This window comes from Columba livia, chromosome 2 (assembly GCF_036013475.1).
Source record: "Columba livia isolate bColLiv1 breed racing homer chromosome 2, bColLiv1.pat.W.v2, whole genome shotgun sequence".
In the NCBI taxonomy this organism is placed as follows: domain Eukaryota; kingdom Metazoa; phylum Chordata; class Aves; order Columbiformes; family Columbidae; genus Columba; species Columba livia.
In genome coordinates, this window is record NC_088603.1 from 36,390,309 (window position 1) to 36,403,744 (window position 13,436).

Sequence of the window (13,436 nt, forward strand, 5' to 3'; positions counted from 1 at the left end):
ACACAGCGAGGAGCAGAAAGCGTTTCGGGAAAGCTCGGATGCCCGCCATCCCGCCGGGAGCGGCGGGTCGCAGCGCCCCGCGTGTCCCGGCTTGCTCGGGTGTCTCCGACGGGCGCCGGGGCCGGCTCCCATCCCCTGCCAGCGATAACCATCAGGTATTTGCGACGGTAAACAGAACCCGGGAGGCTGCGGGGGGAGGGGGATATCCTTGCCTGGATTTCGAGCACCGCCCGTGGCAAACGGAGTGAGGCACCGGGCGGAGCAGCACGGCGGGTTGCGGGGTCGCCGTTGTGGGGCTGACGGTGGCCGGGGGCCGGTCTCGCCGTGCCAGGGCCCGGGCGGGGCCGGGTTGGGCCGGGCCGGACGGGCACCGGGTGCCTCCAGTGGGGGCCAGCGGGGGCCGCGCCGCAGAGGGGGCCGCCATCCCCGCTCCGCTCTCCTCGGCGGGCGGCTCAGCGGGGGCGGCGGCGACAAGCGCTTCGCGGCGGCCCCAGCAGAAGAGAGGAGGGGAGCGACGCGTCCGAAAAAACAGGGTAAGAGCTTTCCTGCGGGGCGGAGGCCGAGGTGCAATTGCGAGGGTTTCCCACTAGATGTCTGCACAGCTAGTGATAATTGAGGCTCTGTCCTTCCCCGGGTGTATCCCCTAGAACCCGACCCTCCAGTCTCTTTGAAATCTTCTACCCCTTTTAGAAATTAAATTAAATCCCTTCCCCACCCCTATCATCCCAGTCATATATATATATATATTTATTTTTTTTTTTCCCCTTTAAAAACGTTCTGGAGTTTAGGCTAGGATAAAATACGGATTTCTCTACAGAGAAAGCTCTCCGGTGTACGACTCACGCAACTGGAATCCTTTTATGACCTTTGATGTGTTTAAATAACACGGTAAAGCTGAGCACACACCTCGGATTAAACTTTAATCATCCCAAGTCAAGGACGTCCAGGTGGTGAATGACTTTACTCTGACATTTCTACTTTAGAACAATATATGATCCCAGTCGCAGGTCAGAGGGACGTTCCCAGTGTTCTCACCTTTAGAAGCGCAAATATGCTTTTACCTACAGAGATTAGAAACTCGTCGCTCCTGTTACCTTATTAAAAAAAAAAAAAATCAAAAAAGAGAAAAACAAACCCAAAAATCAAAGCTTCCGGGATTCTAATTCTATCAGATACCTACAGACTTCCCACAGGACTAGGAAAACGTTCCTCGCTGTTAAGCACCGTTCTGACTCTCTTGGGATACATTAGTGTATAATGATTCATTCAGGAATCTGGACAAGTTTTCTTATATGTCTGTGTGCATATATCTATACGGGCGTACAAAATTTAAAGAAAATTAAAATTTCCAAGGTTCTCCTTTGAGCTCGGCTAACGCTTCTGGACGTTTGAATCTTTCTTCACGAGGACTCCTTTCCTGCGGAAAGTTATGCTGCAGTTGATTGCTTTAAGAATAAAAAAATCCTCTGCAGACTTTCTCTCGGGTCCCGATGTGAAGACCCACTGCGAACCCAAAGTGAGCTTGGTTCCTCACAAACCAAAAAGCCTAACAAATAATATAACTATGTTTAAGGAACGCTGGAAGTCTTTATTTGCTCAGCTGCTAGCATCTGGTTTTAAATCAGACAACTTTGGGTTAACACGTATGAGAGAGGGGGATTTGTGGATCTTTTTATTGCCAATCAAAATTAGTGACAACTAATATTTGCGTTGTTTTTTGCCAGTGGATCCCTACTCGGCCTCGGCTCATGCTTGTCTTGGAAGCTGTGGAGCGCAGGGAGGTAAAGCCAAACCTTTTGTATAGAGTTTTAGGTCCCAGATTCGGTTATAGGAAAGGCCTAAGCATAGAAAATACCATTCTTCTTTTTTTTTATTCATTTAAATATATTCTTTGACCCACTGAAGCTTTACAGCTCTCCAAAGAAAATTAATATATGATTGAGTGTTAGCGAAATCGTAAGGGAAACGAGCAGGAGGGAGACCGGCTCGGGCAGCTCATTTTGGGAGTCTGGTTAAAAACAGACGGGTCCAGGTGAGTAGCAGTCTCACAGGAGAAGGGATGAAATTTCGGCTTCAGTCGGGAGCGGTTGCAAGTTCAAATCCTCGGGAACAAAATACTGGCGACTTTTACAGCACAAAACCGGAGAGCGAACGGACAGTCAGCCTTGGAGGCACGGCAGGAGGGAACCGAAAAAAACATCGACAGCTTCCTCTTCAGCTCTGCCCCAAAGCCACCGACAGTGGAAAGTGCCGCGCTCCCCACGGTTCTGTGTGGGAGGACGGGCAGAGCGGAGATCACCGTGGGGAGAGGAGAGGAGTAGCGATGTGGAACAGAGAGCTGGGGTCGTGCACGGACCTTGAGACACGCATGAGACTTTACTCTGCTTGTTTCCGGAAGTTTGGAGGCATAGAATGAGAAATAGGCATCTTCGCAAAATTTCTAGGGATTTAATAAATTGTAGGGGAGGAAAGCTCTGCTCGCCTCTTCCTCCCGGCCGCTGGTTACACGCAACGGCCTTACATGGCTGGGCTGTGCCAGGCGGCGTTATTGCCTTGTGTACTGTTGCTATTGAGTGGAGATAAAGCCTAGCGAAGGAGACACGGTCGACATAATCGCGCCTTCCCGAAAGACAAAGGCTGTTCTTTTTTTTTTTCCTCTAAAATCCCCGAGTCTAATTATTTAACTGTCCACTCTCTCCTACGCTTCTAATTATGAACTCAATATATTTAAAGTTGGAAAAATACGTCAGTTGTTTTATACCCGGACAGAGCCTTTACTTGTGAAACTCACTTCTAAAAAAAAAAAATCTGGAAATAATTAACTCGTACAGTTGAGAACATTATGTTACTTATACTGTAAACGTGTCCTTACACCTTTACAAGACGTTACAGAGGACTTACTCAACTAATTGAAACTGTTATATAGCAGCGTTATGTATTCAACATACTCGTTACATTTCATCTTTATAGACTTACAGTTTTATTTCTTTCACAGTCTTCTGATTTTTTTTTTTTTCAGAAGCTGGTCGTTTAATCTACAAGAAGGACAGATACTCGAAAAGCTACGAAAAGAGAATATATTTAGTATTATTTTCTCTACAGCAGGGTGAGACGGATCATATCACCACGGACAGAGTATTGGAAAAGAACATAGCTGGGAAAATCACCTTTAACAGAGCAAAAATATTTCTCCTCCGTCCCAACATCCCAAGCAGAAATGTATGTATGTGTACCGGCTAGTTTTGATGCTAAATGTCTCGGGTGGTGGGACCTCTTGCACCCCTCCGCCCCTTCCAAAGAAGAATAAGAATGAAAGTGACTTGTGGAGCTTCTTCAGCTGCATCCTTGAGCTGGGGCAGCCGGGCAGGGCAAAGCTGGAGGGAGGAGCGAAATGCACCCATCTCTCCGAGCACCGGTGGCAATGAGCAGTCCCGCCGGTCGATCACGGGAATAACCCCGTTGTGGGTCCTTGGAGTGGGCAGGGCAGCGCGGAGCATCTGCGTGCGTGTGTGTGTTTGTGTGTGTCTGCGTGGCTGCGTACCCACGAGTACCAGCGGGACCGCGGCTCTGCGGCGTCCCACGCACGATCCTTACCCTCCGTGTTCCCTGTCCATCCTCCCCGCCGCTCTCTAATGTCCCTTTCCCGGCGAAGGCGACTTGCTCCTGCAGACAGTTTGCCCTTCATGTGAGTAGTCAGTGAACCCACAAGGAGCCGTTTTCATTACTCCCACCAGTGTCACACCTTCACGAGCTGATGGAGACTTTTGTTCAACCCGGAATAACTAGCACTCACATAGGGTAATACAAACGCCCGATTCACGGGGCAGCTGGAATAAGGACCAGGATGTGGGCTGTGCTCTACTCTCGAATTTGTGCTGAAGACACAGTTCTGCAATTATTATATTATGTTATGTTATTTTCAGAGCAGAGCGCAGGGGCTACTTCAGATGACTAAATTCGTCTTCTGCAGAGATCGCCCAAAAAAAACTCTCTTTCCCAACTCATGTTTAAAGGCAGAGACTGACACATCTAGAAGGGCAAACTGAAGAAGGGAAATCGTAGTAGCAGGAAGGGTCACTTATAGGAGTGAGATACATGCATATTCTCGCACTCAGGTGTACTAGCCAATATGCTTATACACTCACAGCTGTGTTTGTAGATGACGGGGAGTGTGCGTGTTTGAAAAGATTTTTAATGAAGAAGCGTTTCCAGGGCAGTGCTCCAGTTTCAACTCTACAAGCAAGACTTTCCGCCCAGAAGTCACTCCGCATCCCTTTCCTTTCCCTCGGCTGTCAGAGCAAAGAACCGCCCCGGCGAGACGGAGAAAAACCTGCATCTATAGGCTCGTCTTAGTCTGTAATCTTGCGTGTTACGCGGCGGCGGGCGGGACGCGGGACCGCGCAGTTGCCGGCAGTTCCGCTGCTGCGCAGGGCCCGGCCGCCCTGCTCTCCGCGGCTCCCCGCGCAAGGCTCGGCTGCCATGCCCCGCTCTCCGCGACTCCCCGCTCAGGGCAGGTGATGCGGGGAACGCGGCGCGCTCCCGGCGGGTTCCCAGCCCCGCAGCCGTGGGGACCGCGGCCACCAAAATGTGTACCCTGCACACATCGGCACTATCTCTTTTTGATAAAGTGGATATCTGATTAATGCCGACCCACGCCCCCCCAAGTCCTACTCCCCCTCCCCTTTTCTCCTCCCCTCCCGCCCCATCCTCCCAACGTTCTTCGCTGCTTTCAATAAAAGGCAGGATCTAAGCTTTCTCCCCTTCAAATCAAAGATGTGTTACGATTGGCCGAAACGAGGGGCAGATGGGGTTTTTTCAAAGATACTTCCAAACAATATGCAGCCGAAACGCCCGAAGTTTCTCGGGAAGCGCGCATTGTCCAGTGAAACAATGACAGCAAATAAATCAGCCATCGGAGTCCCCGATGTGATTTCCGGGGGGATTTCACCCGGGTGGGTAACTGGTCTTCCCCGATTCTCTGCTCATTAGAAAGTTAATAGGAAGCGCCGGAGATTTACCCCGGAGTGGTGGAGTAGCGACAGGACAGGACAGGACTGCCAAGGCCGAAGCACCTGTGAGACCTTTGCTAACAGCCGTCTGGCAAGCGGGACTACGGGTGGCGGGGAAGCCCGTAGACAAGGCGCTGCGCCCGGGCAGCGCCCACGCCGCCCCCTCCGGCTCGGAGCACCGGCGGCAGCGCGGGGCTCTGCCGGGCCCATCGCCGCTGTGCCGAGGCTGGGCGGGCCCTGCTAGCCCGGCTGTTTTGCTGTAGCCGACGATGCTTTCTTCCCCCCACACACACCCCGAACGTTAAACTGGTGCAAACTAAGATTTATAGGCCTCTGTGAAAATGTGAAAATTAAAACAAGGCTTTCAGGTATAAAATGCACTCCTGAAACAAAGTTTCGAGATTTATTTGCTCAATTTTTAGTTGATAAACTCCGTATTGCTCCGAAGGGAAAAACTTGTTTCACTTACTGTGTGCACAAGGCAAGATTTACACTCGCACAGAGCAGTCATATACGGAAAGAGACGGTAAAGTCCTTTTTCAACGCGATCATTTCAGACCCGCAGCTGACTGTCCCCCTAGAACAGCGTGAATTTTCTGTTGCCTTGCTTAAAGGGAAGCAAAATTTTTATGGCCTCCACCGCGGCTTCAGTTGAAAAGTTTTGCATGAAAGATGGGGAGATTAATGCCCCAGAGCTAGGTTTTCTGCTGGAGAGCCTGGAGTCTGCACAGTCCCGACGTTTTACTAGACAGTATGCTTTTTACTGCAGAGCTCATGTGCTCTATCGAAAGCGATTCCTGGAGGGGTATTTTTGCACTGGGTTTCACTTTTACATGTTCAGTTGTTTTAAAGCTTGAGACACTCAAAATCAAGGTATAGCCGTTTAGTGAAAAATAACCTGCCTCAGATCTCTACTGTTAATGAACATAAATTATTCCACTTTCATCTCACTCCTCAGAAATATTTTTACTCAGAAAGGGTTGGCTGCTAATTGGAGTGTGCAGTTGCCTTTAATCTCTAGCACAGCGATTGGAACCTACCCAGAATGAATTAAAATAAGTCTGATAAACAAGAAGTAAACATGGCTTCCCAGTAAAACTCGTTTTATGATCACAGCTTGTGTGCCACCTCAAAATACTAAGTTTAGGCATTTAGGGCATAAAGAATAAAATATCTTTCCAAAGTCATTAATGCTCACATTTGGTATTGTTTTAATGTTCTCTATTAGAAATACAAGGAAGGAATAACTTTTGTTCTAATCAACCATGGATGGAGTACAAATTTGCATGTTTACATCTATTTTCTAGCCTGGAATCGTCCTCTGAACCTATGGATAAATACGTGTATTCCTTTCGAAAGCAGCCTGCAAAAAATCATCAAATCAGCGTCAGCACAGAAGTGCTCTCTCCTCTTCTATATTTCTGCTAGTAAGTAGAAAGGGAAGAGCATGTTCATGCGTGTGTGTGTGCAAGTGTGTGTGTGTGTACAGGAGGGAGCTCTGCCATGCAGTTGTGCAGACTTTCAGATTTATGCATAGAGAGATGGGTGGGTTTGTAGGAATTAGAGCACGAAAATGTCTGGTCGAGTAAGCTGTAGATCACGGTTTCATGATAGCTCAGCGAGTTACCAGAAAAAAGCCCCAGACGTGGAAATGGCTTTGACAAAGTCCGTGTCATATGGCTCGTCGTGTAGAAGTAAACCTTGCCTTGAACACCCAGGAACTCCCAAAATCGCCGGACCCTGTTCCTACCAGAGAAACTTCACCCATTTCCTATGATGGGAAGCGCCATTTGCTTGTTTGTTTGCTTGTTTGTTCTATTTATAGCCATTCCTGTGGAGTTCATCCCCGGAACATCTACATGCCCGCTGGAGCCAGATCTGATTTCCTGGGCGAAGGTCCATCCTTATTCAGCAGCAGAGCGTTTGAAATGTCTGCTAAAGAAGGAATCAACCCGCCTGCAGCCCGCTGTGCTCCCCTTAGGGACTGGAGTCTGTTCTTCTTCCCGGGATACTTCCACAAAGGAACACAAAATAATTAAACGAGCCTGAAAGCCACTCGAAATAACAATGGCGGGGTGAAATATCCTGTGTTTGTCAAAGGATTTCAGAAAACAGGTGAAGAATTAAGATAGAACTTAATGCCATGCTTATTGCATGTAAATGAAATATTTAATCTGCTGTTTCATCTCTCCTGTGTGCTCAAACACCTCCAAAAGTTCTTTGAACAAATATTTAGTTTCCAAGCTATAAATTCTCTTATGCAAAGGGAAAGCTTTCAGGATCTCCAGTTTAAACTCGTTCCTACTGATTGTTGTGGTGCTGAGAATTATCAAACCGGTCAGCTTACCTTTCCCACGAATGGTAATTAAAAGTGAGCAAGAGGAGGGGGGCGGGGAATAAAAGAAAGAATAATAACATTAAAAAAAAAAAAAGAAGTAAACTCACACATTGTGATTAGCATCCTTCCTAGTTAATTTCTTCAGTTAACTCCTGATTTATTTTTTTTTTCCTATACCCCTGCAGCAGCTCTGTGTTTATAGTAACCCTGCAGCATATTAAGAGCCTTTAATGATGTCATTGTCAGAAAGGAAAATAGAGAAGTGAACTGTAAATTGGAGAAACTGCTATGGTATTCTCCAGCCTGCCAGAGGAGTTGTCTAACATGAGAGCATCTTTGCCATGTGATCTCCTGAGATCCAAGAAAAGCACACACGGATTGACTGGTATTTTGACACTCCAGGTTGCAATGAGATGGAGTGGGATGGGATGGGATCCTGTTGAAAGTCTTCCATGGAGGTATGTTCTCTCGACTTCCAGGGAGGAGAAAGCTGGGCTTGGTGACAGTGAGTTAGTAGCTTTTGACAGGCAGGTGAGGGGCCCCTTTCCCAGCCACAGACTTTAGGTGGGGGGGTTGGAGGGAGAGTGGAAACCTTTCCCAGCGACCCTACACCACTTAGACGGCATTTATGGATGGATAAAACTGAACATTGGACAGGACTCCCCGAAGGAAAAGAACCTTTCAGTGTGGACATCAACCTGTCATCACTGCAATAAAGGTGTAACACACAGGAGTGCTGGTATGAGCCCAGGGTTTATTTCCTGACATGACAGGGGGGCAGGGTTACCAAGGGTTACCCCCTCACATGGAAAGGATCAGTGGCCGTCTGCCCCAGCAGCTGCTTCTCCCTCCTCCTGTCTCAATTTTTTACTCAACTCATGAGTGTGTCTCGTTAAAAATGCAAACCCAGCAAACCTGTTCAGCTACAACCACACAGGTGATGAATCACTCATTTGCCCACAGCCCTGTAAAACCAATTGGGTCACAGTCAAAGGCTTAAACACCTTTCTGCACCCATCCTCATCCCAGCTGGTGGGCACATGTCCCAACATTGCAATGCTTTTCCAAACAAGTTATCTGGTGTCTTCCAAGCCAGTCTCTGTGCAATGGTCAGCTTACCCACTCACATGAAATGGGATTTTTTTTTGTCTGGGTGTTGCGGTGTTAGACCTTTCGTGTGTGTGGCACTGTGAAATTGGTGTTAGGATTTCTGTGGGAAAGCTGGACAAAGAATTTGGCTGTATCATTGCTTGTCATGCAATTCCTTGTTACACAAGAGATGCAAGCTCTGTTACAGCCTCCTGACCAGTGCATACGGGCACAATAGAAGCAACGACAAGGAAGGTCTGGAATCAGAGAAATTGAATGGATGTAACCAGAGACTACAGAATTAATAAGAAAGCTGTTTTCCACAAAACACTGGCTACGATGTCTTTGGTGTGGTTTCCTCCAGACTGACACTTGTCAGACAACACTGTCCTACCCAGGATGTGGGTGTAGATAAATGGCTTTCTGTGAAGGCTTGCAGTAAAATCTACAACAGAACATAAGAGAGTGCAAAGCATTGGTTATAGATCTCGGAGGTTTACATTACTTTTATAGAGGGCTTGGGCTATATTTTAGATTTACTTAGTGCTTACAGAGCCAAGCAGTTGTATTGCAGACAGAAAATATTTGCCACCTCTAAAGAGTGGGAACTATGGCTGGGTTCTTTGATTCAGCTTCCTATTCCACTGTACAAAATACTGGAACAAGGGTGGCCAGGAATTCCTGCACTGCCCCTTCTCTGGAATGGGCCTGGTGATCCACATGGGTCAGGCAGACCCAGGCTGGCTTTGTACAGGCTGATAGCAGAAGGCCTCCAGGCACTGCTCCAGTGGCGAGGAACTATTAGAGCTAATGATCCCTTGATCATGCCTTTCCATTGTTATTATTACCGTTGCTTCTTAACACTGTAAGCAGGACTTAAGTTTGTGGAGCGTGGGGAAAGCACTGAGATGTTCCCTGCCCTGTAGAATTTTCCATCTACATGTAGGAAAAGAGATGGTGGCTGAACACTGGAGAGAACTGGGAAACAGCAGCTTACCTGACCAGCATCTGCTCAAGGAGCCACGAGCCAGGTGTCTTGGAAAACAGCTGACAGCAAACAGCCTTTTTCATGAGAAAAATCTCAAGCAAAGACATTAAATCTGTAATGTTTTGGGAGCTTCATTTTGACTTCCTGAGTCAGAAAAAGAAGTTTCCTCATTATTAACATGGGGAAGAAGATAAACCAGTACAAAACAGAAGTGTGAGAGAAAAACATGAAGCTTGCCAGTAAAAAAAATAGTTTTTCTTCCAGTCAAAATCTGCTCTAATGAAAACTGGGTTGATTCCCCTTCAGATGGTGCAAAGCAGCTGTATAATGCTTGGGATACCCCCTAAGCAGACGAATTGGATTACAAACTGGAATTGTCCTATTTCCAAAGAGAGACTCTTGGAGGAGTACTGTAAAATGATCCTGATGAACAGGGTAAGGGGGAGGGTTGTTCTTATCTTATTACCCTCAAATGACAAAATTAATAACAACCACTTTATTCCTCTTTAAAATACTACAGGCAACATTATTAAAATTTTTATTTTTACTGTAGAAAAACTGTTAACTGATCATTACTGCAGTCATCACCATGAAGTAACTAATATTACCCCTATTTTACAGGCTGGGGAGTGGAGTCGGAAAGATTAGGGCTTGCCCAAGGCCACAGAGCCAGCAGTCAGGCAGGAAGAAAACTCCAGATTTCCTGGCTCCCACTCTCCTTCTAAATTCATCATCCACACTCCAGTGACATCTAAACGGTGGGGTTTTTTTCTGAGATTAAAAAAAATATCCTTTTTTGAAATGTTTAAAATATGTAACGAAGTTCTACCCAAAATCTGTGTTGTGGAATCAGACACTGCTGGAATGTGATTTAGCGTGTTTTGAAGCAGCTCTGCAATACCTTGCACAACCAGACACAATGTATGAATGCCATGTAAATACATGCCCCTGCTTTCTGAACTAACCAGAATGGGCTGTGAGGGAGAGCTGCAATGTGAGCCAATGCAAGTCAGAAATAGTGAGAGAACAAAGCTGCAAAAGTATGTATAACATCAGAGTGGATTTGCTGTGGAGGATTCAGGCCTCGACTATAGCAAAAAACCCTGCCACTTCAGCTCAGATATTGACCATCCAGTTGCATAGGCTAAGTACACAAGTAATGGTTGGTTAAACTGTGCGATAGGTGACATACCCATTCCTGAGCCATTGCAAACCCAGCAAACCGATTCCCCTCCAGATAATTAAAATCCTGTTCATATAGAAATGAGCCACTTAAGCAGGAAAAAGTAAATAAGCAGGAGCATATATATATGTACATAACAAGTACATAAGCAGCAGCATCCACATAATGCAGCATTTCACTGAGGGATATGATTGATGATTGGTCTTGGATTTAGCTGATGTAGATGAAGAGGTTACTGCTGTTTTCACACCAGCCGTAAAATGAGGGGTGCCAGTTCCTCAACCATGGTGTCTGGTGTGTTAATTTAAACCAAAATCCTGTTAGGTTAATTAATAACAGTAGCTGTGAATGAAGCAGCTGAAGGTAGACATCTCTTCTGCCTTGTCAGCAAAACTGTCAGAGGTCAGGAATCAGAAAGACTAATTAATGTGTTCCAGCAGTGGTTTCTGTAAACTTGTTTTCCATTTCATTGCAATGGACTAAGCGGTGCCACATCCATCCATTGTGCTGTCATAGCTGTGAGGTGGTAACTTGCAGCCGAGTACATCATCACTGATAAGTTGCCTGCTAGGCACACTGGAGGTGGCTGGGTCTTCCCTGCTCAGGTGACAGCTCCTTGATGTCAGAAGAAATTAGTTTCAAGACTTTATATATAACCTCTATGTAGAAGTGGTCTGGCTTGTGGTTTGAGCTAGAAATCTGCATGGAGACTTAGGGGAGCTATAAAGAGCTCAGCTGTTTCATTTAATTACATTTATATTAGATTAACCAACAGAAGTCACTCTCAGAAAAATAGGAAGTTGTTGTTAATGAGCATCTACTCTAGAAAGCTGATGCAAATTAAGATAGGATCTGAGTTTAAAATACAATGGCACTCCCTGAGCACCTTCAAACATGAACATTCTTGTTCTGAACAAGTTCCTGTGCTCTTCCTCATCTCTGTTGGGAACTTCGGTTTGTCTAACCAGGAAATTCTGGGCTGAGCTGGGGTGTGGATCTGAAGTGGAGCAGCAAGTCCTTTGTGTGGATGTTCTTAAGCATCTCCATGTGTGAACAAGTCTTTACCCTCCAGTCACAGACTTCATCAAGAATAGGTCTGTATGTTGAGATGTATCACCCAAGATCTACAGATTACAAAGTACAAATTACTCTGTGAACTTGCCTGGGTGTAGGTCAGATCCACCTTCTCTGTTGTGTGGTAGGTCAGCATTCTGGTGTCATTTTGTATGCAAACCCTCTGAAAGGTGTCAGCTCAATACAAATGCCCATCGCTATGTTGACTGTGAGTTATACTTACCATGAGAATTTCTTTGATTAAACTCTACAGTACAAAAGGTGTGCAAAGCCTTCCAGACAGGTGGCAAAGAGAGAAGGAAGGCCTAATCCTTTAATTAGTGCATGCAAAGTGCATCTAAAGGCAAGTACTTGCATATCGGAAACTCCAGTTCTGGGGTGTGATAGGACATTTCTGCTCTTCAGGAAGGATCTCTTACTAGCGTGAAGGCTTGTTGCCATAGAAAATACAGCCTGTGGGCAGCCCATCTGCCCTTCATGTAGCACTGGTGCTTTTCACCTTGGAAGATACAATATTTTCATTTGGAACATCCTTAACTCATACATGTGCTCCTGTCTCGAAAATGAGGAACTGGCTTCTGTTTCAGACCGCTTTTGCTGGGAAACATGCAGATCTCCTTTTATTTGTCAGAGGTCTGAGGAAGATCCACTTGCTGTCTTCTTGAGCATTTACCCCATGGAGCTCTGCTGCAGAGTAATTTCTTGTGGGGGATGTAGAAACAGACTCTCTCAAAATGTGCTATCAGCCAGAAAATACTCAGTAAACACACAGCTATGGAGGAGTAAAGAGAGCAGAATTACATCCCTATAGAGAGAGATGAGTTAGAGAATTCCCCGCTACTCAAAGAGCTATCAGGTTTAGGACACTTCTTTCCTGACTCTCTGTCATCTTCACCATTTGCATCTGTTTCCCTTCAGCAGGTGATGGCTGGATTGAGCCCTAAACTTTGGATAACACAGACTATTTGCCTCTCTCCAGCAGCTGCTCTTCCACTGTCCAATTTTCATGCTGATATACTCATTTGATTTCATCCTAATCCACACAAAGTTCAGATTTCTTAGCTCTGGGAGAGTTTTGACCTAGCAGGCACCAGAGTGGTTATTACACGGGATTAATGTATCTGCCATGCAAAGATTCTTTCAAGACTGTTTGGGGTTTTCTGTGGTTGAGGGGCTTTTTTTCTTTGTTTTTCCCCTTCACAGCACACACTTTAAGAACTTTTAACCCTTCTTTAGGCATGACTGTGTGTGCATGTGTGTGTGCCTAACTCCCTAATGTGGGTGCAATCAGCTAAGGGGTTGGTTTACAATCCCACATTTCCAAAGCCCTCGATCTTGCATGGATCTGGCATGGAAATCTCAGAAAGCAGCCAGAAATCAAGTCCTCTCCCCTCCCGCCCTTTTTATTTCTGTGAATGAGTATGTAAGAGACCTATAAATCTAAAACTGTGCAGGCGTGGAGGAAATCATAAGAGTCAGCCTGGTGATATTACCATGGGGAGCTGTGAAATCACCAAGGATTTATACAAGCACACACAGCGATGTTGTCATTAAAATGGAAAAAAAAAAAGGAAAAGTCAGAATGGCTATTGCTCCGTGCTGCGTGTGGCAGCCACCTCAGACACATGGTTTTGGTACTTCCCTTCCGTGCTCTGCTGGGGGATGCCAGCCACAGGACAGAAAGTTTTCTAACCCCACCAGCGGTATGGAAATCAGTCTTTTCTTAGGCAGTGTAAAGCAAACCAGTTCTGGTTT

At 46.2% G+C, this 13,436-nt stretch overlaps 1 long non-coding RNA gene across 4 annotated transcripts; it reads left to right on the forward strand.

Annotated features, from left to right (window-relative positions):
- Window positions 1-14: 14 nt before the first annotated feature.
- LOC135578461 (uncharacterized) lies at window positions 15-4,772 on the forward strand. 4 transcript variants are annotated; one of them, XR_010470097.1, is made up of 3 exons: window positions 15-155; window positions 1,725-1,781; window positions 3,020-4,772. It is a non-coding gene; the product is annotated as an uncharacterized LOC135578461 (long non-coding RNA). The 4 variants fall into 4 exon arrangements; XR_010470098.1 differs by having other exon boundaries at window positions 3,103-4,772; XR_010470095.1 differs by lacking the exon at window positions 15-155 and adding an exon at window positions 183-533.
- Window positions 4,773-13,436: the final 8,664 nt, after the last annotated feature.